The sequence below is a fragment of the Marmota flaviventris genome, chromosome 3 (genome assembly GCF_047511675.1).
Source record: "Marmota flaviventris isolate mMarFla1 chromosome 3, mMarFla1.hap1, whole genome shotgun sequence".
Lineage (NCBI taxonomy): Eukaryota > Metazoa > Chordata > Mammalia > Rodentia > Sciuridae > Marmota > Marmota flaviventris.
Window position 1 is genome coordinate 22271213 of NC_092500.1, and position 27495 is coordinate 22298707.

The following is a 27495-nucleotide window of genomic DNA, read 5'->3' on the forward strand; positions in this document are numbered from 1 at the left end:
CCTGTGGCATGCTTCAATGATCTTTTCAAGCCCAAAACTCTATAATAACTTTTGGCTTTTAAAGACCTCATCTTTTTAAATTTTTTTTTTTAGTTGTCAATGGACCTTTATTTTATTAATTTATATGTGGTGCTGAGAATCGAACCCTGTTGAGAGCCACAGCCAAAGGGGCCCCAGCAAACTTCCAGCTGCCGGCTGATGATTGGCTCACAGCGGCCCCAGCAACATCTAGCTGATTGGCTCCTCGGCCCCAGCAACATCTAGCTGATTGGCTCCTCTGCGGTGATGCTCATTGGACTGTTTCCCTGCCCTTTCAGACCACGGAGCTGCTCATTGGGGGACTTTTTTGGCTCCGCCCACGTGACCCAGCCAATCGGCCTCAAGAGCAGGAGGTTTGTGGGAGGTGGAGAAGAAGCTTGTTGGGGGGAGAGACAGGCTTGTGGAAAGCCGGTGGTGGCAGTTGAGGCTCTGAGGGGTTTTTCCTGAGAGGCTGTTTGTTTGGCGTGTTTGGTTCTAAAAATAAAGTTAGTTACTTTTGACAAGTGGCTCCTGATTGTGCCCAGCCAGACTGCGGCAGAACCCAGTGCCTCACACATGGGAGACAAGCACTCTACCACTGAGCCACAACCCCAGTCCCCAAGACCTTATCTATACTTAATGTATTCAATTCCTTTTCCTTTTAACTCAAAATGATCAGTGTCAACTCTGATCAGAAGAAAGTGTGGCCTGTGTCCCTGGGACAACTGTTGGTGCGCTCTATATTTTCTTTTTCTTGTTATAGTAGTCTATGGTCCTGTATTTTATTTATTTATATGTGGTGAATCAAAGCGAGTACCTCACATATGCTAGGCAAGTGCTCTACCACTGAGCCACAAACCCAGCTTCTACATTTTCTATTATTAAAAAAAACCCTGAAAAATTACGTGAACTCTATAAATACCCAGATGATCTCATCTAGATTTAACATTATAAACATTTTTCCACATTTCCTCATATATTTTTTTCACCAAAGCAACTTAAAGTTTATAGCAAACACCATGACATTTCACCCATGAATATTTCAGTATGTCTCTAAAAAAGACATTTTTGTTCTATTCAATTACAGTTTCATTGTAAAATGACCCAATATCACCTACTATCTAGTCCATGTTAAATATTCTTTTTTTTTAAAATTTTTTTTTAATATTTATTTTTTAATTTTTGGCGGACACAACATCTTTTGTTTGTATGTGGTGCTGAGGATCGAACCCGGGGCGCACGCATGCCAGGCGAACGCACTACCGCTTGAGCCACATCCCCAGCCCTTAAATATTCTTTTTAAAAGAAAAAAAAGATTTTATTTTTTATAAATGATTTTATATTTTATGATGGTAGCACTTCATTCACATTGTGACACTATAACAAAATGTTCTGTTCCCAAAGATACTATAAGGCATGCTATTAATACCTATGGGGCTGAGAGGGAGGGACCTTTCAGATGAGGACCCATAAGGTCCTCATCTTATTTCTTATCAGGAACCCTGAACCCAGGAGGCAGTGGGTTGATATATTCAAAGTGATGAAAAATGAAGCTGTCATCCAAGAATCCTATGGTCAGCAAAAATGTCCTTCCAATAGGGGAGAGCAGTGGGGGCAGTGGCAGATCCCTTGGTCCTTTCATACTGCTGTATGAAATACCTTAGGCGGGGCAACTTTTAAGAACAGAAATTAATTTTTCCCAGTTCTAGAGTCTGACAAAATCCAAAATCAAGGTGCCATGAGATACAGTGTGTTGAGAGAGTTGGCTTTCTCTTTCTAACATGGTAATTTGTTGCTGTGTCCTTGTGTGGTAGAAGGGGAGAAGGACTGAACTCACTCACTCCCTCAAGTGCTTTTTATTTATTTTGTTTTATTTTTATTTTTATTTGCCTCAAGATACTTGCAACTAAACCCAAAGTCCTCATATGTGCTAAGCAAAAGCTCTACCAGTGAGTTACATCCCCAGCCCTTTTAAGTTTCTTTTGGCACTGGATCTTACTAAGTTACCTAGGCTGGTCTCGAACTTGAGATCCTCCTGTCTCAGCCTCCTAAGTAGCAAGGATTCTAGGCATCTACTACCATGCCCAGCGTAATAAATATATGTGTTTCTGTGTTGTGTAGGATTAAATAGGCCTTATGTATTATAGACAAGTGCTCTTTTCTAAGGAGGGCACATATCCCATTCAGGAAGTTGGAGCCTCATGACCTAATCACCTCCTGAAGGCCTCATGTCCCAATACTGTTGCCTTGGGGTTGAAGTTTCAACAGAAATTCTGGAGGGATACATACATTCAAATCACAACACTAGGTAAAATGAGTTGAGGGAGTTGATCACCACTGAATATGCCCTGCATGAGGGGAGTCCTTCAGGTTGAACTGAAGGATTTTAGATAGGAACTCAGAGCTGCGTAAAGATGGAAAGATCTCTGGAAAGGCAAATTCATGACGTTATAATGGCGAATGCTACTTTTGTTTTCTGCATGATTTAAGAGACTAATTTAGCTAAAAAATTACTAGTCTACATTAATGAACATAATGTATATACATGCTCTTATCAGGAAATGCTTTAAGTGACAATACATTAAACACTGTAATGAAAAGTCAGGGAATGGGCTGGGGATATGGCTCAAGTGGTAGCGTGCTCGCCTGGCACGCGTGGGGCCAGGGTTCGATCCTCAGCACCACATACAAACAAAGATGTTGTGTCCGCCAAAAACTAAAAAAAAAAAAAAAAAAAAAAAGTCAGGGAATGGAAGAATGAAAAGAAAAGAGGATCCAACTTGCTATTTATAAGAACTAACTGAGGGCCAGCCTCCAACCCTGGGAGAATCTGGGGAAATGTGTTTTAGGGAGAGGGAATAGCAAGGAGAAAGGTCCTGGGCATAAACGAGCTCAGGGAGATGGAGATACAAGGAGACCTGAGTGTGTGATCCCAGTGATGGTGCAACACCAAGTGGAGGTCAAATTAAGGTCAAACTTGGAATTGGTGATCTTATTTCCATTTTACAGATGAGGAAACTGAGGTTCAGGGACCCTTCTCACACATCTTGATTCCAAAGTCCACTTCCTCAAAACACTGTAACACATGTGTTACACCTCCTGGGTATCTATTTAAGCTATGGTTGCAACAGACATAGATATTCAGACAGGCTGATTAAATATATTTAATAATTTAGTTCATTCCCCAATTGAGTTCATCAGGAGGTTCCCTACTCCTCAAATATCTCTGGCTTATCTTCCAAATAGTCACCAGAAGATTTTTCTTTAGCACCTAGTAAGATGAATGTTTTTCTCATTTTGAATTTGACTTGAGTCTGACTCCTATAAGATCTACTCTCTGTGTAAGTAAAGGACCAAGTGCCCTCCATAATCAAGCTGAACACACATAGAGCCCATCCAAGAGCACTGGGGACCCACAACACATTGGACACACAGTAAGCTAGACAAAGCTGATGGGAGAATTTGTGAACTAGAAGATAGTCCTGAAGAAACTGCTCAGGATGCACCACAGAGAAAAAAGAAAATGGAAAAGTAGAAGGCAGGCTTTGAAAGTCATGAATGCTTCAGAAACCAATCAGAATCTAGACGGAGAGAAGGAAGCATGCAAGAGAGCACACTCTAAGCCAGGATGCTCAAGCCCACATGGGCTTTCTCAGACATGGTCTTGCATTTGAGGAGCTGAATTTTGAGACTGTGGTGGGGAAAAGAAAAGAAAAGGAGAAGAAAATGGATGTTAACTAAATACTGATACATGTCACATACTGTCTCATGATCAGCATCACTTGATTGGTCCATAGACCTTGAAGCTGAAATCTTTGTTCCCATTTTGTCAATGAGCAATGGCTCACTACATCTCATTCATTTGGGTGCCCTTGGTGGTTAGCACAGACACACACAAACAATAAACACTGTTGAATGAGTGTGAAATGTGAGGCTTGCTATGGTATAAATATTAAATACTCCACAAAATCTCAAGAGTTGAAGACTTTGTTCCCAATGCAACAGTGTTCTGAGGTGGGACCTTTTAGTAGAGCTGTGACCTCATAAATGGATTAATCCAATGATGGATTCATAGCTTAATGGGTTATGAAAGGTGGTAGAAATTTTAGGAGGAGGGGCCAAGAAAAAGTAAATAGGTAGAGGCTCTTAAAGGGTATATTTTGTCTCTGGAACCTCTCTTTCTGCTTTCTGGCCATCTCAGGTAAGCTGCTCTCTGCCACTGTGCACTCTCTACCATGATGTCCTGCCTTGCCAGAGTCCCAAATCAATGAGTCCAAGTGGCCATTGAAATTGTGAAACAATTGACTAACACAAAAGATTGGTACCAGAAATGGAATTGTTACTGTGACTGTATCTGACCATGTGATTCAGAAACTTTTGGAACTGGTTTGCAGGAAAAGTTTGGAGAATCGGGCTAGAAGTCGGGCTTAGCATGTTGTATGGGGAACTTAATAGGTGACTCTGGTGGTAATTTATAAAACCAGAATGCTGATAGGAATGCAAAAGTAAAGACTGTGCCGATGAGGTTTCCAAAGGAAATGAGGACTCTATTGGGAATTGGGATTAGAGACCATTACATTCTAGCAAAAAACTTACCTATGTTTTGTCCACGCCCTGAGACTTTGTGTGAGGCTGAGTTTAAAGGTGACAGAATAATCTGGTAGAAGAAATTTCAAGACTGCCGACCAGCAATGGGCAGCTGAAATTAAGATGACTCTTGTGAATTTGCAGGGAAACCAAATAAAACACAGACACAATTTACCTTTACACAAGCTTCAGGATGGCTTCCCCGCTCTCAGCCTCAGGCTCCCCAAAAGGAAGGGCAAGAGAAAGTCATGAGAGGCTGGCAAGATAGAGAAAACATGTTTGGAAGTGAGCTTTTATTGGGGGGACTCTTGTTCTTATAAAGTTCTATCCAAAAAAGGGCAGGTGAGTGTTACTCAACCCTAGGGGCACACCCCACAAAGACCCCTTACTTTCCAAGCTAGACCCCACCCAAGCCACAGTGCATGCAGTGGTTGGTCAGAATCTTGAGGCATCAGGACTGGAAGGTGTGGTCATTCACTGTGGCTCCCCACATAAGACAGCACAGCATTCAGGATCTGCAATGGCTATTGATGGCTAATTGAGCCAGATTTACAGTGAGAATGAGAAGCAAAAAGAAGAGCAGAAAGATTTTTAAAATTTGCAGTTTGGGACCAAGGAGGATGTGGTTGCTGAAGAGATTAGTACCATTAAAAAGAAGCCAAGTGCTTTGTATCATGGCTGTGGGATTAGGCCTTGAGGACTTCTAAGGAATTGGCCATACTCCCACCCATCCCAGGCTCAAGAGTGTAAAAATTGTAAACTAATTTGAAAGATTTTGCTTTGAGAAGAGAGCCATAGGACTCCTTGCTGGCACAGGGCTGCCTAGGAAATTGTTTCCCATGGTTCAGTTGCCAGGCACTCAAAAGCCATTGTACTCACATTCCAAGGGGGCCTGTCGATTCTTCCTGTTGGTGGTGAACCCTGGCATCTTGTACATGGTGCTTGTTTTGTAGCTGTACAAAAAGCAAGAGGTACAGGGTGATGGAGGCTTCCACCAAGATTTCAAGGGAGGGCTGGGGATGTGACTCAAGCGGTAGCGCGCTTGTCTGGCATGCATGCGGCCCTGGTTCAATCCTCAGCACCACATACAAACAAAGATGTTGTGTCTGCCAAAAACTAAAAAAATAAATATTAAAAATTCTCTCTCTCTCTCTCTAAAAAAAAAAAAAAAAAAAGATTTCAAGGGAAAGCATGGGAGGCCACACAGTACCTGGTAGGGTCAGAATCATTGTAGGCATCCCCTAAGGGTCAGATGCAAAAAGCTGTGAGTGAAGTGAAATCTACTACTCCAGGAGCTTTCTACTTTAGACATGATTGGGGAATGACCTATGACCCATGACCTGCTGTCTATAAGCTGGGAACCCAAGAATGCTGGTGATGTCCTTTTAGTCCAAACCTGAAAGATGTTGTAGCTGCCTTGGACCCAGTATGCAGAATGTGGCCACAGGCAGAAGTGAATCGGAAAGAAGAAATGTTTTATGAAGAGTGACAACTGGCTTTGTCCCAATGTCCCAAATCAACTACCTTACTCTCTACAGTTTTGTTTTTTTGTTTTGGTGGTGCTGGGGATTGAACCCAGGGCCTTGTGCATGTGAGGCAGGCACTCTACCAACTGAGCCACATCTCCAGCCCTACCTTACTCTCTAAATCTCAATTTTAAGGATCCCAATTGTTAACCACTAGCCTTTTTTTTTTCCAGCTTATTGTAGTGTCCCTAACCTAAGACTTCTAAATCATTAATCCTTTTTAAGTCTAACATTTTCTATTTTCCTGCTTCTGCCATTATCAACTCATCCTGACCAACATTTTTTAGTTGTTGATGGACATTTATTTTATATGCAGTGCTAAGAGTCGAACCCAGTGCCTCATACATGCTAGTGGTAGAGCCTCATACATGCTAGTAGTAGAGCCTCATACATGCTAGTGGTAGAGCGCTCTACCACTGAGCTATACCCCCAGTCCCCCTGATCAACATTTTGGTAAATATCTTCAACTCTCTTAACTCAATGCCTCTCCTCTTTCTTTGTTGGAGTAACCTCAACCTTTCTTGGATTTAACCCTGCTTCAATTGAATTTTTTCTTACTTGCATCTGAACAGCAAATATTGCTGTACAAAAGTCATGAAATGGATTGACTGGTTTAATTCAAAAGACTTTAGTCTTCATAGGAGCTCTCAACACTATTTGGCAAAGTCATTCCATTCTCTGGATTAACCATTCATACCTTTAATTCTCTCCTCAAATTTCTCACATCCCTTTCCTCCACTTCCTTTTTCAGCTTGTGACCTTGCCACATATTTAAGAAAATTAAAACCATCTGTTGAGACTGCTTCAACCTCCAGAACTGTAAATTTCCCTCATTTTCTCTTGCATCTTTTCTTTTTTTTCCAGTTGAAGATTTGTACTATCATAAGTAAGTTCTACCATTTGTATTCAGGGTCCTTCCCATTTCAAAGACTTGCTTCTTTTAGTACCCTTTCTCATGCATGACACCAACCTTGACCAGACATTTTGACAATAGGGCCAGAATAACAATGCTTAAAAACTCTCATTTCTTTGTGAAATGTTCTGAATTAAGGGGGGGGGGGAAGCTATGTATGTATTTTATAATATTCATCCAATAAAAAATTGATTTCTTATGTTAAAACAAGTATTAAAAATCCTTAAAATACAATATCAAGGCTCCAAACCCTGAGAATCAATGGAAAGATATTTCTATGCTAAAACAGAACTAAGGGGCTGGGGTTGTGACTCAATGGTGGAGCACTTGCCTAACATGTGTGGGGCCCTGGGTTCAATCCTCTGCATCACATAAAAATAAATGAGACAAAACTAAAAAAAAAAAAAAAAAATTGCTCCAATTATTTTGTAAGAAAACTTTTTCATAGCTTTCTTAATCATTTGGATAACTGCCTCCATTTCCCGTGTTATTAATATACAGCTGACTTTTTTGTTTTTCATGGGATTGACTATGAACTTCAGGGTGTCATTTCAAAAAGAAGTCACTTCAAACAGAAGATCGGTTTACATTTAAAATGATGTCAAAAATAGAAGAGCCAAAATCCTTAAAAAATGTTTATTTCCCTTAAGCCATTTCTGGGAATTTGTTCCAAGGAAATAATCAAAAGTAGAGTTTGTTCATATTTGTTGTTTTATTATTTATAATGGTGAAAAATAAAAACTGAAATCTACAATAAGGAACTGGCTAAATAATTTATGAAATATCTATGATATTATGGTCATAAAAATCCATATATTTCATGGTCATTAAAATCATGTTCTTGATGTTTAAGAATATGAGGAAGAGCTGGGGGTAGAGCTCAGTTAGTAGAGTGCTTCCTCGCATGCACAAGGTCCTGGGTTCAATCCCCAGCACCTCAAGAAAAGAAAAGAAAAAAGTGAGAGAATGTTCACAGTAACATTATGTAAAAAGTAGAAAAAATGGAGTACTATGTAGAAGGAGATTGCAGTTCTATAAAGAACATAGATGTAACAGTGTGTGTGGAGATGTGCATATTTAAAAATCTATTCAAAGAAAAACATACTAACCTCATATGGACCAAAATGTTTGTAGTAGTTCCCAGGGATAGTGGGGCATGGGTGATTTCTCCAAGATTTTTATAATAAACACATATGAATTTAAACCACAAATATTTTTCTTTTTAAATTAATGTGAGAAGTCAAGCAATCACTTGGTTTATCAGAATTAGAATATTTCAATTTTGCCTATCCCCAAACTCCATTTCATCAACTTATCCAGATCTATTTTAGGTAACTGATTTCAAATAATGGCAGAAGAGAACAGTTATTTATCAGGTGACATACATAGCTCAGACAATTGTGTACTAGTGAATTAATCCCCTTTTAAGAATAAATAATATCATTTTTTTTCTTTTTTTTTTGTAATGCTGGGGATAAACAATAAACCATAATGGCTAGGGTTGTGGTAGAGCACTTGCCTCACATGTGTGAGGCACTGGGTTTGATTCTCAGCACCACATACAGATAAATAAATAAAATAAAGGCCCATCAACTAAAAAAAAAAAAATTAAAAAAATAATAATACTCTGGAAAATTTTTAGTGAAATGGAACAAAGTCAGAATTTGGATTCAGATATGGATCTGTGTATTCTAGATCTTCTTTCCACACATCAACCCTATATAAAGATCAAGTTAAAATGAAGTGTTGGGTTTAGGTTAATTAAAAGTTACAGCAAGTCAGTCAATGGACCATTCTAAGAAACCATGTATGTTCACCTTTGGGAAAGAAGATGGGAACAGTGAAGTGAAAGTTTTACAGTGCATATAATAGTATTAATAACAATGTGTATATAAACTGCTTTACAGCTTAGAAAACATTTTGATGTATCATCAAAATTGTGAATAATAGCTCTGCATTATCCTCAAAATAAAATCTAAATTAGAATGTAAAAGGTCCTGTGTCATCTGTCTTGTTTACCTCTCCAGTTTTTTTTTTTTTTCCCTTCTTCTCTGGCCGTACTGAAGAACTAAGTGGTCTCCAAGGAAGCTGTGTTAGCTCTGGAGGCTAGAAGTACAAGGTTAAGGTGCTAAACCTCACCTTGTATATGACTGACTTCTTGTTCTGTTCTTGCATGGCCTTTCCTCTGAGTGTGTATGTATATATATAATATATATACTTAATGTTTGTAGGTCCAAATTTAATCTTTAAAGGATGACACCAATCAGACTGGATTAGGAGCCACTCTAATGGCTTAATTTTCACTTTATCATCTCTTTAAAGGCCTGTCTCCCAATATATTCATATTTCAATGTACTGGGGATTAGGGCTTCAACATAAGACTTTGGGAGGACAATTTAGCTCATTAACAGAAGCAATCTTCTTTCTTCATCCTGGAACCTTTGTAAATACAGCATATTTCTGTAACAGTACTTCTTTGATCTTCACTTGTAAGAAGCATGTTGTTTCATTTGTATAAAATCACATTTTTGTGATGTAGACACAGCAGGTTGTATCACATTGTTACCAGCTCATATAACAAACTGCTGAGTTAATCTCCCTGTTTTTAGCACCCCATACCATTTGGTTTATGCTACTTTTGTGGCATAAAACATAGTATTGGGGATGGGGGGCTTAAAATATATGTCTCCTGATCCTCAAAAAAGAAAAAAAATTTACTCAATGTAAATTTTACTGTCACCCTCATCTACAAGACCAGATTCATCATAATTGGGGAGGTCTCATAAATATCTGTTGAAATGGATCTATTTTCAAATTGAACAGCAGAGAGAAAAAACAAACTACATCAACTGAAAATACAATGTCTAGCTATATGGCTACACTAGGTTGAATCATTAGAATTATTATTTGATATTTTCAAAATATTGAGCAGGGGCTTTTATAGAAATATCCAATAAAAACCTAAAAATATTTCTCATAGCCTGTTATTCTTTTCTTTGTGTGTGTGTGTGTGCGCAACAAATATTTGTATACATTACCTTTAAGAAGGCACTCTTTAGTATAAAGAGATTATCAGTCAAAAGTGGTATGTGACTTGTTACTTGTTACAACTCACTTGAAATTGATGAAAATGTATTCCTGCAGCTTGTAAGACATTCTTTCAATAGTTCCCCACTCCCCCACCTTTTTAAAATCAAACATTTAGAGGGCTATCTGGAGTCACTTAGCTGATTGCAATCTTGGGTGACCCTTGGCAGATCACTAAAACCTGTGTGCCACAGCCTCATGTTATATTGGTCACACGTTGTACGGTTTTCACAGTGCCTGTGGCACCCAGTAAGGGCTAAAACTTGTAAATCATAATATTCAAAACAGTACTCTGTTGTACTTGCTTTTAAAAGGCAAATGGCCTAAAATCATTTTCGGAAAAGCAGCCAGCACAGTATATTGCATATACGCTACAAAGGACCGCAGTGGGCTGATATGCTCAGTGATGCAGAGGTAACCCTTCCACTCTGTAGGCTTAATTCTCGGTAATAACAAAAAACTCACTGTACAAGACCAGACAGTACAAACACCATCCTTAAGGCTTTTTACTATGTGGTAAGCTTTATCTTTCTGCAGACTAAAGGTTACTAGGATAACTTTTAACCGAGGAAGACTTTTGTTTTTTAACACTAAAATCATTTTCGAAAAATGGCGGGAACGCATCGAAGATTGTACAAACGGATAATTTCAGAAAGAAAAAAAAAAAAAAGCCATGACCCCGACGTGATTCGAACACGCAGCCTTCTGATCTGGAGTCAGACGCGCTACCGTTGCGCCACGAGGTCCTGCTGGGCTATGGCTCGCGCGGTTTCTTAGGACTCCGATAACATGGCGCTTCTTCCGGCTGCACCCCGCCTTTTCTTACTTTCCTTCCACTCGGTATCTGTCGGAGCTGGAGACCGACTCCTTCAGAGCTCAACTGTCCCCGACAACTAGCTCTCTACCTAGATTGAGACATAACCAGCGGGGAACCGCGATAGGGTTACCCGGTTAAGCGGGCCCCTAGGGTCAGGAGAAAACGGTCCTTCCTCTTCTTTATCGAGCCATTTCCGTTCTTGTGTGCCCCGCCCCCGCCCGTTAGGGGCGGAGACGCCGTCCTTCCTCTCCCCTCCCCCACGGATGGCGCGTGAGTTCGTTACCCTGAGTTGGATCCGACGGGGGAGCCACTGCGCACGCGCGGACCGGTGCCATCTGGCGCCCAGGGCGAGCTAGGGGCCCGCCAGAGTCTGCGCTTTCCTTTCCGCCTTTGTCAACAATGTAGTTTTTTCTCTCAGGTCAGCTTTCATTCCACACTGTGCCTTAAGCGTAAAGGTGATCATTTTGAAAATACAGGGTTGTGCATTTAGAAAGGATGTCTCGGCATCTTATGCTTGACAGCAATGTCATGAGGGTTGAATTTATAAAAGTAATATCGGGATATTAAAAGAATGACAACCTCCCCGTCGGGGAATTGAACCCCGGTCTCCCGCGTGACAGGCGGGGATACTAACCACTATACTAACGAGGAGCCATGCACATTCCCTTGCTCAGGTATTTCTTCAAGGAGTGTTCAGGTCCCCTCCTGGGTTCTGTTTCTCTTTGGTGTGCCGCCAGGAAGTGTGAAAGACCACCTTCCTGGAGTAGTTGCTCTGATTATCTTCCCTGGCAGTCTTAGACCCTTTTTCTTTGGGGGCGGAAGGGATAAGTGGTATAGGATGAGTGAAACAAAAATGCTTCCAATTTCAGTGGTGGTGAATTGTGTAAAAATAGCTTCCCGGGGTTCTTTATGCTTTCCAAGTGATTTAGGTGGTTGGCATGAGTTTTTGGTTGGATTTAATCAGGACCAAGGAAGGATATGTGACTTGAAACAGAATTTTCACCCTCACAAATTTTAATTTTCATTCGGAAGTTGAAGTTCAAGGGTACCCAACGGTTGTCAGATGTCTGCTGCAGTCAGAGTCGCCCCACAGCCTGGGGCCTCTCAGACAATTCTATGCTTTCGCGACACAAAAGGGCTCAGCCTTTGACCAGCTGCAGCCGTATGAAATTTTATCACCGGCCTGTTCCTGATACAATTTGTCTACAAATTCTAGGTAGTGTCTTCGATTTGCTTAGAATGACATAAAGAATATGTAAATGACCAAGTAATGCGCTTAAATTTAAAATTCAAAATAAGGATGTGTTACTGTTTAAACAAAAAAGTCAGGAAAGTACATTAACAGGATTATTTGTGCCATCCAAATCTTTCCATAAACAGGAGCAAGCCATTTTCCCAGTGGGTCAAAGAGGGCCTCTCATGTCATCTTTTGACTGTCTCTAAATCAGTGTATTTAGAGTCACTGATAAACTGCGTGATTGAAAAGATTCAGTTTAGAACTTAAACTCACATGTTTTAAGAAATCCCTTTCTTGGCCGGCCAGGTGGAGCACACCAGTAATCCCAGGGCTTGAGAGGCTGAGGCAGGAGGATTGCTAGTTCAAAGCCAGCCTCAGCAAATGGAAGCACTAAGCAACTCAGTGAGACCCTGTCTCTAAATAAAATACAAAATAGGGTTGGGGATGTGGCTCAGTGTTGAGCAACCCTGAGTTCAATCCCAGGCACACAGAGAACCGCCCCCCTCGAAAAAAAGAAGCCCTTTCTTGCCGTGTACTAAAAATTAATGTATTTTTATAGATCATAAATTACATGCTACTTTTCATCTGATGAAAAGGATAATTTGTCTAATGCAAATATCAACCAATGGAAATTTCTGCCAAGTGTTTTGGCATGAATTATTATTTTTTCACTCCTAAATATACCCAAACCCTCAAAAACTAAAAATAAACCCCCTCTTTGTCCTGGTGACTCTTTCCACTTCTTACCCTCAAATAACTCTATGCCAAAAGTGACAGGAGTAAAACATCAGGAATGAAGGGTCAGCATGGATCAGCAGAGAAACTTGTTTGGACTTGTTTGGACTTTGCAGTAACTCAGTGACTTTTTAGTGCTGGTCACAAGATGACCAGAGAGTGTGTCTATGTTAGATAAGTGGATGATGTAACCTTTTTGAGTGTGGATGATGTAACCTTCTAAGTTGTGGTCATAGGATGATAAAGTAGTCAGGCAGTATGCTTATGTTAGATAAGTTAGGTATGAACAACTTGTAAAGTATATAAGCGCGGGGGAAACTCCATGTAATTGCTCACAACTAACTCTCGTCGCCTGAGAGTAAGATCGTGCAGTTGTGTGCCAGCCACCTCGTGTATTGCTTTGTGTGGTGTGCGAATAAACCAGCATTTCAAAAGGCAATCGAGTTCGTGCTTGGTGTTCGCGTACGTCGCGGTCCGGGGTCCAGTGCAGATATCCGGAAGGGAACTCCTGGTAACCAGACAAGGCTGAGAAGCCGCTCGTGACAGTTGGCGTAGTCGGCAGGATACGGAAGAAGAGCTCCGGAGCAGGTAAATATAACCCACATGGCAATGCACAATTTCTTCTACTGAAAACCTAGAATGACCGTGATCGTCCGGCGTCTAGGCTGAAGGTGGAATGAAAGGGGAGTGCCCCCACCAAAATCCTTAGGAGGACGGTGGTCCCTGTGCATGGGGTGGCTTAAGGAAAGGATAGAAAATTGGGCACTATATAGCTGGCATCAGGGAATAAGTCAGATACCTTATAAGATAGAAACAAACGGGTTTATTGCTTGGAAAGTTCATATAGCTAAACTGAGGATCCTCTTAAAAATAGCAACATGGGCTTCAAGGAAGTAATAAAAAGATTTAGGCAGAAATGTAGAATAGGAGAACCAAAGCTCGAGCAAAAGGAATTAAAATCTCAATCGCCATGGCAAGGTATTGAAAGAATTGTTCAGGCAAAGATGCCTGAGTTCCAGAAAGGAACCACAGTTGAGGTAACATTAAGTAATCCTCAGACCGTCAAGCCCATAATGGAACGGGCTGACAAGAAAGAAATCCCGGGAATATTATGTAAAATTATAGATGATATAGATGATGACAGGCTAAGAGGCAAAAGGTTAGTAAAAGAAGCCCTTAAAAATGGAAGTAATAACCCATTTTTGAAAGATATATTGAACCAACTGGAAGCTCCTGATAAGGCCAGCATGCCAGTTTCAGTAATTAAAACATCCACACCCGGACGGGGACGCCCAGATGGGTTGGAACAAGTTATTGAAACTAGGGACTTAACTAGACCTGAAATGGTTCAGTTAAGGCAAGATTTTTCACAGAAAGGTCAGACCGACGGAGACTTTTTGTTTACAATTCATAGTAAGGGAGGCGAGTCTATAAGACTCGCAGGCAAGGAGATGCAGGTGGTTAATATCCAGATAGACAATCCGAGTGTTGCGGACACTTTAGCAAAGATTATACAAGAAGAACCTGACAGGGTACGCACACTTTGGGATTGGATTGCAATAGCCTGGGCAGAGGCCATCCCACATATAGATTGGGGTGTCTTTGAAGGCCAGGTACAGTGGAAGAATCCCAGTGAAGGGATTAAGATAGTAAAGAAGTTAGCTATTTTTAGCAAAATTTATAATCAGTTTCAAGGATCCCCTTTAAGTGCTCACCTAACAGCCGCGCTCAGGAGAATAATTATAGAAGGAGCACCAGAACAGCATAGAATGATGTTGGCAACCATGCTAGCTGGAGCCAACACCCTTTGGGATGTAGTTGAGTTCTTAAAGCAACATCGAGAATTACAACAAGAGCACAAAATGTCATTTCAAGCTGCAATGTCATTTCAAGCTAAAGCTCGAAACCCAGTCTGCTTTCCAACAAATGGTAACGGAAATATTAAGTGCTACCAGACAAATGGGAACAGTCAATGTTTCCAGACAAAAAACTTCCGTTTGGGAGGCCCGCCTGGCCAGCGGAGCCTCCCAAGAAACAGAAATATGTTGGGAAATGGCAAAGACTGGAGAAAGGTGCGACCAGGACAAGCCTGGACACAAGGAAATATTGCTGTAAACAACAGACAGATAGGAAGCAGAATGAAGCCACAAAGGCCGGTACCGCGAGGAAATCAGGTGCAGGGCCAAAGAAGAAGGTTTGGTTTAACAATGCCAAGGTTTGGAACACCCAGATGGCAAAACAGCCAGACACCCGGCCGTTCATACAATTAAAATTTATAGTTGATAATCAAGAATATACAGACTCCTTCCTGATAGATACGGGAAGCGAGGTAACAATAGTCAGAGATGATTTTGTAAATAATAAACCAGCTAAGGAAAAAGTTATAGTACAAGGAGTATCTGGACATAGGGCAGAAATGAGAAAAGAATGGGTAACATTTAAAATATATGATTTGGATTATACAATACAAGTATTGGTAGGCAAAGTTCCACATGGAGTATTAGGAATCCAGGAACTCAGGTTATTATATGGTGAATGGTTACCTTTGAAGAGATTAAAGTGTTTTGAAACAAAAATTTTAAGTCAAGTAAAGATTGATCCAGTAAAATTGCCCCATACTCCACCAGTGTTTACTAAACAGTATCCTATTAAAGGAGGACATGAAGAGATTAGCGCCACAATAAAGGAAATGTTGGAAAAAGATATAATAGAAAAGGCATCATCATTTAAATATAACAGTCCAGTATGGCCTGTTATGAAACCTAATGGCAAGTGGAGATTGACGGTAGACTATAGGAATATAAATAAAGTAACCCCCTCTATGCCAGGTACTCTCCCAGATGTAGAGTCTATTTATGCTCAAATTAGGAATTTTTCACCTACTTGTTTTTGTGCTATAGATTTGAGTGATATGTTTTTCGCTATCCCATTAGATATTAAGAGTAGAGAATTGACTACATTCACTTGGGAATCAGTACAATATAGGTTTAAGAGGTTACCACAAGGATATAAAAATAGCCCAATTATAGCACATGTAACTTTACAAGAAACGTTAAAGGACTTTCAAGATAAAGGAACTACTAAGTTATGGTCATATGTGGATGATATATTAATTGCTGGGAAAGATATGACCGAGTTAAATAAGGTAAAGGACGAGGTAGTTACATTATTGAAATCAAAAGGATGGTCCATCAATCCTGATAAAATTCAGGGTCCAGCCACGTCAGTTAAGTATCTGGGGGTGGTGTGGACTACAGAAGGACCTAAGGTTCCGGATGCGGTGATAGATAAGATTGTGGCTTTACAGTCACCAAAAACCAAGACAGAGGCTCAGCAGGTGATGGGCATTTTGGGATATTGGAGATTACATATTCCATATTTGCAAATGATTCTGGCTCCAATACACAGGGTATGCAGGAAAGCTGCGGACTTTGTATGGGGACCGGAACAGAAAAAGTCACTAGAATTAGCTAAGGAATATGTTAAGACATATACCCAATTGTATGTACCTCAACCTGGTGAAGAAATTATAATTGATATAATATATGCCAATGACTTTGGAAATTGGGGCATATATACTAAAAGTAATAGTCAGACTAAACCAGTTGGGTTTTACTCCAAAAGATTCCTTTTTTCCGAAAACAAGTACTCTTTCTTTGAAAAAACAGTGTGGACAGCTTATACGGCGGTACAGAGTCTAGGTTTTGTTTTAACCAATAGAATAGTTACATTAAGAACTCAGATACCAATTTTGGATTGGGTACGAACTAAGGAGGAAGACTTTAGAGGTTTACCCATGGAACAAAAAGTGTTGAAATGGAAATGGTATTTGTTAACTATAATTAATGATGCAACAGTGTCAGGGAATAATAAGACATTAAGGTTATCAGAATTAGTTTTTGCTCAGCCTATAGTAGAAGTACCGGTAGAGGTTAAACAACCAAAGACACAACCTATTGGAAAATGGGGGGCAGTTGCTTCTCATAAAAATGCATGGTTCACAGATGGATCAAGTAAAGTAGTAGGAAATGTCACTAAATGGAAAGCTGTGGCATATCGACCAAGTGATAAAAAGATCTTAGTGAAGGAAGGCTCGGATGCCTCAGCACAGTTAGCAGAACTCTGTGCAGTAAGATTGGCCGTTGAACAATCTATCCATGAAAAGAAAAAGTATATACACGTTTTTTCGGACTCATGGGCAGTTTGTAATGGTATTGCCATATGGTCTGCAAAGTGGAAGGAATCTGATTATAAAATTAATGGAAAAGATGTATGGGGAATACATATTTGGAAATTTCTTGCGGAGGCACCTATACATGTAAAGATAGCGCACGTTGATGCTCACACAGGACGTACAGATGAAATATCTAAATTTAATGATGTGGCAGACAAATTGAGTAAATTTGACTCCGAAGGGCTAAAATTGGTGAATAAGGCCCCTTGGAAAATATCAGATAGAACAGATACAAAGATTCGGTTGAAACGTGACCCAAATTGGCATATAAAACTTCCTGAATTGAATGCTGATATTTCGGATGATGAGATCCGACAATTGCATAAGGAATTAGGACATATTGGAACACATGGAATGTTCCAATGGTTTCAAGGAAGAAATATAAAAGTCACCTGGGGAGCATGCAAACATGCGATATCTGGATGTGAATTATGCGCATCCTCGGTACAACGTTTCCGGAGGGATCCACCCCATAATAGGCCGTCACCAAGAGGATTTAATGAAAAGGTACAAATTGATTATATTGGTCCTTTGCAGAATGGAAAATATGTGTGTACTATGGTAGATTGTAGTACCGGATTGGGACATGCATGTGCAAGTAGACATGCAGATCAAAGCTCTACTATGAAAACTATTTGGAGCTGGTGTGCAGCATATGGATGTCCTTGGAATGTGACTTCTGATCAGGGTTCTCATTTTACTGGTAGAAATGTTCAGAAATTAGCTGACGTTTTAGGAATTAATTGGGATTTTCATTTGGCCTATAACCCACAAGCAGCAGGAAATATTGAAAGGTTCAATGGATTATTAAAGACTAAATTGTGGCAGATAGGACAAGATGTGCCATTTGACAAGGCAATACTGATTGCAGTTTTTGAACTTAATTCTAGGCAAAGACTGCACAGGAGATCACCCTTTGAGGAAACATTCCAAAAGGACATCGATGTGCAGGCAGACGGGGACCCAAACCCAGATAATATAAGACCATATAAGGTGTGGATACGTAACAGAAAGGATAACTCTGTGATTAAAGGTGAGATTGTATCACACGGACAAGGAAATACCCTATGGGTATCAACTGGAAAAGGGGACCTCAGATTAGTAAAAAGCCAAGATGTTGTCACTAGGTAAACGTTTGTGTGTCTTGTTTAATATATGCTTTATTATCCTGATTGTATATTCTTGCTTGTTTTTGGGTGGATATTTTCATTGTAACGAATGGCAGACAGCTCTTTTGAATGGTTCTACTTGTTTTAATCATAAATTGTTGGTATGAGATTTGCTACCCTGTTATGTACTTAATTATACACTATGTTTCTGGTAATGGCACCTAGGACTTTGTTACTTTTGCTATTTTTGCTACTTTTGATAGCCCTGCAGTTCTATTCAGTAATGGGAAATCAAACTACAACTCCCACTACTTTTACTACTACGACTCCATATTATTTTGGTATCAGGAACATTAACCTGACCAAGTATTCTTACAAAGATTGGATCTTCAATTATATTAATTTCACTCATTCACTTCAAGAGTGTAATAATTCTTGTGCAGTAATACCACAATATTGGAGAAGTAACAAATTCCTACAAAATTTTACTGCTATTAGATACCTGTTTTATCATAATTATGCATTTTGCCACCATTATAACAAACACTCCGCACCTAAGGAGTGTGACCATTTTTGGGACATCAATACAGTTGGGGTATATAGCCCAATGTTTAGATCTAGTGCGGATGGAGGATATTCTAATAAATATGAAACTAACCCCCTCCGATGTCATCTGGTACCTGGGATTATGGATATGTGGTCTTATAAGCCACATTTTGTGTATTATTATAGGAAACTTGGAGGCAAACCTTTAGTTAAGAGCTATAATGCTACAGCAGCAGTGCTTAATAATCCAAACCTTACTGTATATACTTTTGAGGAGTCTACAGAAGAGGATGACTTTACATGTATAAAAGCAGCAGAAAAGGATGTTGCATCACTGCCTTTTCAGGTTTGGGTGTCCAACAAACAGAATGATTATAATTTATTCGATTATGAATATGAAGAATATGACTATTCTTCATATGATGATGGAGAAGAAGGAGGTTCTGGTGAAATTACAACTACAACCCCACGAACAACTACGTTGGGGATAAATTTGTTGCCATATAATGATTCTAAGGAAATGTTGGATGAGTGGAAAAGATTGCCTAGACATTTACAAGGAGCTAGACCGTTGCCTAGATGGCCGCAAGTTTTAGTTGAACCCTACGGGACATGGTGTCCAAAAGAGTTACAGCAGTATCTAGATTCCATGAGCACTAAACAAAGGAATATGTCTATATATATTGAAGATGTGCAAAGCAGAACTCATTTGAATTATACCCATTATGTTTCTTGTGTAGCGGATTTTCCTAATTTACCTATATATGGAAAGTTCGAGATCCTACAGAATCCTGATAGATCCTTAGAAATACGGAACCAATCTTATCTTACTATAGATAATTGGTGGAAAGTCAATACCTTAGGTACCGCCACCTGGCGATCACCTGTTGTGTTGACCGACCCTTTACCACAGCCATTTACCCATAACTTGGTTAAACCAGTGGCCACGCCTCCTAAATTAAAGGACAAAATCGGGTATGTTTGTATCCGTAGCATTTTTGGAGATATGCTTAACCGAACACAGGGACAAGCATTTATTGGTAGAGTTTGCTTCCCTGTTGATTCAACCTTCCTTAAGTGGTGCCAATATAGATATTATTATAAAATTGGTAATTATTCATCTGTAACTTATAAGATTCACACACAGGCCTGTAGGCTGGGTCCGGCTTACAGGACGACTGGGGTATTACATCCTGAATTTGGAATGTTTAATCACTCTGGATGGCTATTATTTGAAAACAAAACAAGGAGGTATGTCTTTAAAAATGCCAATAATGAATGGGACCTCTCAGAGATTGTGGATAGCCCGAAATTGGGACAGAGAGTGCATAGTCCAGGGTTACATGATTATAAATTCACCGTGGACAAATACATTGTTAACCAGACAGTGTGGAAAAACTACACACAATACTATAATATATTTAATTGGACATGGTGTTATAATTTTAGCAGACAAAATTGTGTACAGAATCCTCTTCATGCTGTATATTTGAATGCCTCTCATATGCATCTTGAGGTGAATAATACGTGGCATAGGTTTGATAATCAGTCCTGGCAACCTGTATTGGTTATCACACCCAAGGATATTTTGAATAAATACTTTTATAATGTCACATTTCTGCAGGTAGATTATACTTATAATGGATCCAAAGGAGAATCTTCAAAGTGGCCTTATTATAAATGCCAAGACTGTACCTTTAAGTTTTATGATAATTTCTTTGGGACTTTGATTCCCGTGTTTAATTTGAGTGATGACAAAATCAGAGTGAATGTCCATAATATGTCAATCCCGATGGGAGTTGATTCTAATTATGTGGACACTAAAAATGTTAGTTTAGCTATGGAAAGATCTATTTGCAGATGGTTTCCACATTCATGGCAATATGTGATTGGTATTCATAGGTCTATTATGCATAATGATTCCACGTACTATGATATTCCTCTTGATGTAAATATAACTGGAAATGTTTCCAAACATTATGAAGGTGGTAATGTTGTATTAGGCAATGAGGAAAAACAAACGAGGGATTATACTTTACATCCAACAGTATATTCTCTTGCATTTGTACCACCAGATTTGGATGAAGTTACTTTAGTGAATTACAAAACAGAAACTTACCTCGTAAATGCTGATGACTACTGGTCATTGAAGACTGGGTGCCCTAGAGCACAGCTCTGGGATACTATAATTAGATACCATGTGGATGTAGCAGATACAAGAACTCTGAAATGGTGGTTGACACAAGGAATGGATTTCTCTACTTGGTCTAGTAAAATATATCCAGGAAAATTACCTTATTACTGGTATATGTTATTACCAGGAAGTGACAATGAATGGAATCTTTATGATATTGTAACACATGATGTTTTACATAATAATACTGATGTGTTTGATGCACATGCAGGTAATCATATTATATATAGTACAAAGATGGATATGCAGAAATGCTACATGGAACCGACCTCTTTGAATCCTTGTTTAATCGATAGAGGAGGATTTAATGGAACCAAGGGATGGGTTACTGCCCATTTCCCAAGAGCGGTCCTCTTCCCACGCAAGGAAAAGGACGGTAATTTTATGAAGACTTTAGAGGCTCCAGGATTTTTACCTTTATTACATCAGCCAGTTAGATTTTTGATACAACCACAAGTACAGCCAATTGTGTTACGATTGTCTGTTAGTGATTTGTTGAAAGGTGAAACTGTATGTCCTTCTTTTGAGTCTACTGTGTTGCCAGATTTGTTTTATTCAGTTCAAAGAAATGCAGCAGGACGGAGACCTTTGCAGTTCGCAGCGATTGGCGCTTTCCTGGCCGGAGCAGCTTTGGGGGCAGCGATCGCTGGAGCAATGACGGAGGAACTTCGAGTGGAAATTTCAGCTCTTCGAGGACTTCAGAATAAACAGAACTTTGTTATCTCACAATTATCTAAAAATCTGCACTCCGCATCTTTACTTATGGAAAGACTTTCTGCAGAACAGGAACTTTTGAAACATCATGTTGATTCACTAAGTAAGGTGATTGAGACTATGGATGCATCATGGAATGTACGTATGAAACAATTGGAGGCAACTCAGGAGTGTGAACATCTGCAAGCAATGATCACCGCGGGATTAGAAGAAATAAGACTGTTATTTAGAACTGGCATAGGCATGGAAACTGCATCAGCTATAACCATATTAGATCCTACAAAGGATTCTTGGTGTGAAACTGGTGTTTGCATGATTAATTTATGGCAAATGTCGACATCTAAGGTTGTAATAGGATATCCAACTAAGGCTATACCGAAGAAAATTGGTAAAGATTGGATAATACCGTTTGATAAGTTTTATTGGTTAAAATGGAACAATATGTCATATTATGTGCCTAGTGAAGCCACTTATGCTATAGGTAAAACAACTATTATAGCATATGATCTTTTCTCAGATGAACCTAGGACTTCTGATATAACTATATCTATGCCTCAGGCTACTTTGTTCGATCTTGGGAATTTTAATATGTTGTCTTGTTATCCTGAACCTTACATGGTTCAACGATGGCAAAACATTTCTTATAGTGATTCTTTGAGTCTGAATGCTGGTTGTCATGTACATACTAATGTCATGATGATGGAACATATGAATCTAACTGTTAAGAAACATCTATTTAGGTCTAAGAGTTTTACTGCTACGCAAAACTTACGAGTCCTGACTCAGGTGGTTTATATGTCTAATCATACTTTTGGGTTACATTCTTTTGTACCCCAACCACCTCTGTCAGAAGAATATAAAAAGATGATGAAAGCAACAGAGGCAGCCAAATCCGTTTATGCTTCATTAGGAAAGGAAATTGAGACAGTACATAATCAAACTACTGAACTTCTCCAAAGATTTTCAGGTGAAACTCATAAAGTTAAAATGTTAGTTGATTCTGGATATTTGATTCCGCGTGACTTTCAGTATACTTATGATTGTAGTTTTGTAGGTTTCTTTAGAAAATTAGTTCATGCAGATGTTAGTTGCATTATGAGATGGAATCCTTTCCATTGGCTTAAGGAAGGATTGCTATATGTATGTTGTTTTGTATTATTTGTATTATGCATTAAGATTTGTTTAAAGATTAATAAGTCTGCAGGAAAGAAAACTTACATTAAAATGGATAAACTTCAACATTACAGGGACCATGAAGCGAAAGGCACTAAGAAAATTAAATCCAAGAAGGAGAAGGACGAAAAGATCGAGGAATTATTCTGAACAGTTGCACTACGCAAATTGTCATCTTTGCATTGAATTTCATGTAAATACATGGTTTTCATATAGTGCATATACACTGTTTGGTCAGGAACGTTTTTCTTTTTTATGTAGATTAGTAACACTACGTAGTGGACCATGGTGTCCGCTGGATAAACATCTAGAGGGTATTGTACCTTCTTTATGTGTGTTTTTAAATCATGTCTGGAATTGTATTCCTAATATTAATTCGCACTGTGATGTTTATTGTAGACATGATATACATTTGTGTGTTAAGGCTTTATTTGGATTGTTCACTGAAGTGATGAAGTCTGATCATGATTTATTAACCTTACAATCTAATGCAGGTGCTTTTTATGTTAATGGACTTATTTCGCTTAACTATAATAGATCATTATTATTTGGTGATGATTTGTTGTGTAGAATTAATTCACAATGCAGACAAAGGAATACATATGTTCCTAGATCTTTATTTGACATTTGTTTAAGAAACATTTGTAAGCCTTACTTTATTAAATTATGGACTTATGTGGATTAACTATGTCTGTGGACCAGATAATCATCAAACGGATATTAGGACGCAAGCTGAGGAACGACCTATTGTTCAGGAAGGACCGGATGACTCCAATTCCGATATTCTCTGAAAAAGATGTTAATTACCCATTTATGATAGTTCACAATTTGGTGATAGATTTATTGCTAGTAAAGGATTTGGATTTGGACCTTTATTTACGATTGAAACAACTTTTCGTTCCGAGAGTGAAAGCTCCCTTCTGCTGTGAGTTTCGTGCTATGCTTTCATCCTTTTCTGCACTCCTGTGTGGTCGGTGGCTGCATGGATGCCGTGGATTGCATCTTCCAATCTGAAAATTGGTTCGAAGGGTTGCGACAGCCCATACGTCTCCCCGAGGACGGGCAACTTCCGAATGGACGACCTAAGACAGGGGACCGTACTTGTCGCTTTGATACATCGGCACCAGCAGTACCCTCGGCACCTCCGTATCAAGGGGGTGGAATGACAGGAGTAAAACATCAGGAATGAAGGGTCAGCATGGATCAGCAGAGAAACTTGTTTGGACTTGTTTGGACTTTGCAGTAACTCAGTGACTTTTTAGTGCTGGTCACAAGATGACCAGAGAGTGTGTCTATGTTAGATAAGTGGATGATGTAACCTTTTTGAGTGTGGATGATGTAACCTTCTAAGTTGTGGTCATAGGATGATAAAGTAGTCAGGCAGTATGCTTATGTTAGATAAGTTAGGTATGAACAACTTGTAAAGTATATAAGCGCGGGGGAAACTCCATGTAATTGCTCACAACTAACTCTCGTCGCCTGAGAGTAAGATCGTGCAGTTGTGTGCCAGCCACCTCGTGTATTGCTTTGTGTGGTGTGCGAATAAACCAGCATTTCAAAAGGCAATCGAGTTCGTGCTTGGTGTTCGCGTACGTCGCGGTCCGGGGTCCAGTGCAGATATCCGGAAGGGAACTCCTGGTAACCAGACAAGGCTGAGAAGCCGCTCGTGACAAAAAGTCACTGGGATAACAATGGCGGCATCCTTTTTGTGATAAGATCCAAAGGACTTGTCCCAGGTCCCTCCTTTGACAGAGCCATATGTTGAGAACTCAAGGTCTCCTGAATCACATGTTTGCCCCCTGTTCTTCATGTGATCGAAGAGGCTTAATCTTTGTACTTTCCAGGAGAGACCATCCACTGAAGCTCTGGTAAAGCTATGCTGATGTTGAGACACATGTTGTTACTGCTCTTTTTGCCTCCCTGGGGAAACTAAGAAGTTGCCTGAGTCAGCGCAGATCAGAGAGCAGGGAACTTAGCACCTGTTGTCCATCTTCCTAAAATGGAAAGGAAAAGAGAGGGTAATTAACCTGAACAGGGTAACGGAGTTCAGAGATTTCTCACTGTCAGCGCTGGAGAACATAAAGGTTAAGAATGTGACTGGCAGCACAGAGGGCACCGAATACCCTGGAGAGAAATCTCTCTAGATTGCATGATGGCAATCAATATTATTGAGAAGTTCAAGTCTTGCTCTGCTTAAATAACTGTTTGGGTAGCTTATCGCAGCTTGCTAAACAATTCATTTCATCTTCTAACAGCCCCATGAGGCCAATAGGGTAAGTATTTTTATTTTACAGGTAGATGCTTTATCAGTCCCTAAATAGAATTTTGTAAGGGTCACACAAGTAGGAAGTAGTGAGAGGCCAGGAATCATCCAAGCTTTGATAGTAATTCCGCTGCTATTTTCACCCTGTTGCAAATTTCCTTATATATGAGTATTAACAAACAAATACACGCCATGCAGAGAAAACTTTATAACTAGTGTAAGCACTTGTCCTGCTTGTTCCTATACTACTATTGAGTAATCTCAAATTACTTAACAGACACTTTGTAGTTACTCATTCACTTAACAATCCATGATGTGTGCCAGACATTGTTTCAGATGTATGGTAAGATTTTTAGCAAATAAATCTTGTTCAGGTGGAACTTATGTTCTAGTTGAAGGAAAAAAGACAGTGGACAATGAGTATAATAAATAAAAGTAAGAGCAAAATATTAGAAAAGAGAATAGGGTATTTGGAGAATGATCAGTTAAATAAGATGTTCAACATAGGCCTTATTAAGACGCTAACATTTGCGCTGGAGTTGTGGCTCAGTGTTAGAGCGCTTGCCTAGCAAGTGCGAGGCATTGGATTCGATCCTCAGCACCACATAAAAATAAACAAATAAAATAAAGGCATGCTGTCCATCTACAACTATAATTTTTTTTTAAAGCTAACATTTGACCAAACTTGAAGGAAGGAAGTGACAATGGTTATGTAACTCTGAGAGGCCTGGGGGCCTCAAAAGTGACTGTAAAGATAGTCTGATATTTGTTTGTTTTATTTTTAGTACTGGGGATTGAACCTGGGGCACTTAACTACTGAGCTACATCTCTGGTCCTTTTTATTTTTCATTTTGAGACAGAGTCTTGCTAAATTGCTTAGGTCCTAAGCTAAATTGCTGAGGTTGCTTTTGAACTTGCGATCCTCCTGCCTCAGACTCCCAAGCTGCTGGAATTACAAGTGTGTGCCACCACACTCAGCCTGATTTATATTTTAAAGGGACTTTGGCTTCATGGTTGGCAGTAGACTGTAGGAAGAAAAAACAGAAGCAGGGAGACTAATGGAGTCTATTGTATTAATCCACATAGAGGATGAAGATCTCAGACTAGATGAGAGTCATAGAGAAGGTGAGCAGTGCTGATATATTTTCAAGTTAGAACCAACAGAATTTCTTTTCTTTCTTTTTTCTTTTTTTCCTTTTTTATATTGGTTCTTTGTAGTTATACATAACATTTGGATTCATTTTGACATAATTATAAAAGCACGGAATATAATTTGCTCTAGTAAAGTCCCTATTATTTCTCCTTTCCTTCCCCTCCTCCATTCCCCTATTCCCTGCCCTCTACTCTACTGATCTTTATGCTATTTACTTACATATAATTAAATTAGTGACTTGTGGATATACATAATGGTGAGATTCACTGTGGTGTTTTCATATATGTACACAGGAAAGTTAGGTCAGTCTCATTCCACTGTTCTTCTCATATCTGTTCCCTCCTTCCTCCCTGTCAATCCCCTTCCTCTACTCCACTGATCTTTCTTCTACTTTGGTAGAATCCCCTTTACCCCTTGATTTCTTTTTCTTTTGTCTCTTTTTCGTATTTTGGACTACCTTCTGCACATAAGAGAAAACATTTGATGTTTGACTTTCTTGGTCTTACTTATTTCACTTAGTATGATAGTCTCCAATTTCATCAATTTATTAGTAAATGTCATAATTTCATTCTTCTTTGTGGCTAGTAACACTTCATTTTGTGTGTGTGTGTGTGTGTGTGTGTGTATTTTTCCTTAACCATTCATTTGTTGAAGAGCACCTAAATTGGTTCTATAGCTTGGCCCATGTGAATTGTGCTGCTATAAATATTGATGTGGCTGTATCTCTACAAGATGCTGATTTTAGATCTTTCGGGTATGTACTGAGGATTGGTGTGGCTGGGTCATAGAGTGTTCCATTATTAGTTTTTTGAGAAACCTCATATAAGCTTTTCAGAGTGGTTGCATTAATTTGCAGCTCCACCAATAACATATGAGTGTGCTTTCCCCCCTATATACTTGCCAACATTTATCACTATTTGTACTTTTGATAAATGCCATTCTAACTGGAATGAGATGAATTCTCACTTGATTTGCCTTTCCCTAATTGCTAGAGTTGATAGAAATTTTTTTCATATATTTGTTGGCCATTTGTATTTCTTCCTTTGAGAAGTGTCTGTTTAGTTCTTTTGCCCATTTATTAATTGGGCTATTTATTTTTGAGTGTTAAGTGTTTTGAGTTCTTTATAGATTCTGGATATTAATGCCCTATCTGAGGAGCAGGTGGCAAAGATCTCTCACTCTGTGGGAT

At 39.3% G+C, this 27495-nt stretch overlaps 1 long non-coding RNA gene and 3 other non-coding genes across 6 annotated transcripts; 1 reads left to right on the forward strand and 3 right to left on the reverse strand.

The window, feature by feature from the left end:
• Positions 1-6159: 6159 nt before the first annotated feature.
• On the reverse strand, positions 6160-6232 carry Trnav-cac (transfer RNA valine (anticodon CAC)). Its single transcript has one exon. It is a non-coding gene; the product is annotated as a tRNA-Val (tRNA).
• Positions 6233-10805: 4573 nt separating this feature from the next.
• Positions 10806-10877, reverse strand: Trnaw-cca (transfer RNA tryptophan (anticodon CCA)). The gene has a single exon. It is a non-coding gene; the product is annotated as a tRNA-Trp (tRNA).
• Positions 10878-11527: 650 nt separating this feature from the next.
• On the reverse strand, positions 11528-11599 carry Trnad-guc (transfer RNA aspartic acid (anticodon GUC)). Its single transcript has one exon. It is a non-coding gene; the product is annotated as a tRNA-Asp (tRNA).
• Positions 11600-12958: 1359 nt separating this feature from the next.
• LOC139705175 (uncharacterized) lies at positions 12959-24456 on the forward strand. 3 transcript variants are annotated; one of them, XR_011707046.1, is made up of 3 exons: positions 12959-13508; positions 18045-18147; positions 22965-24456. It is a non-coding gene; the product is annotated as an uncharacterized lncRNA (long non-coding RNA). The 3 variants fall into 3 exon arrangements; XR_011707045.1 differs by lacking the exon at positions 18045-18147; XR_011707047.1 differs by lacking the exons at positions 12959-13508; positions 18045-18147 and adding an exon at positions 21041-21825.
• The last annotated feature ends 3039 nt before the right edge of the window (positions 24457-27495 follow it).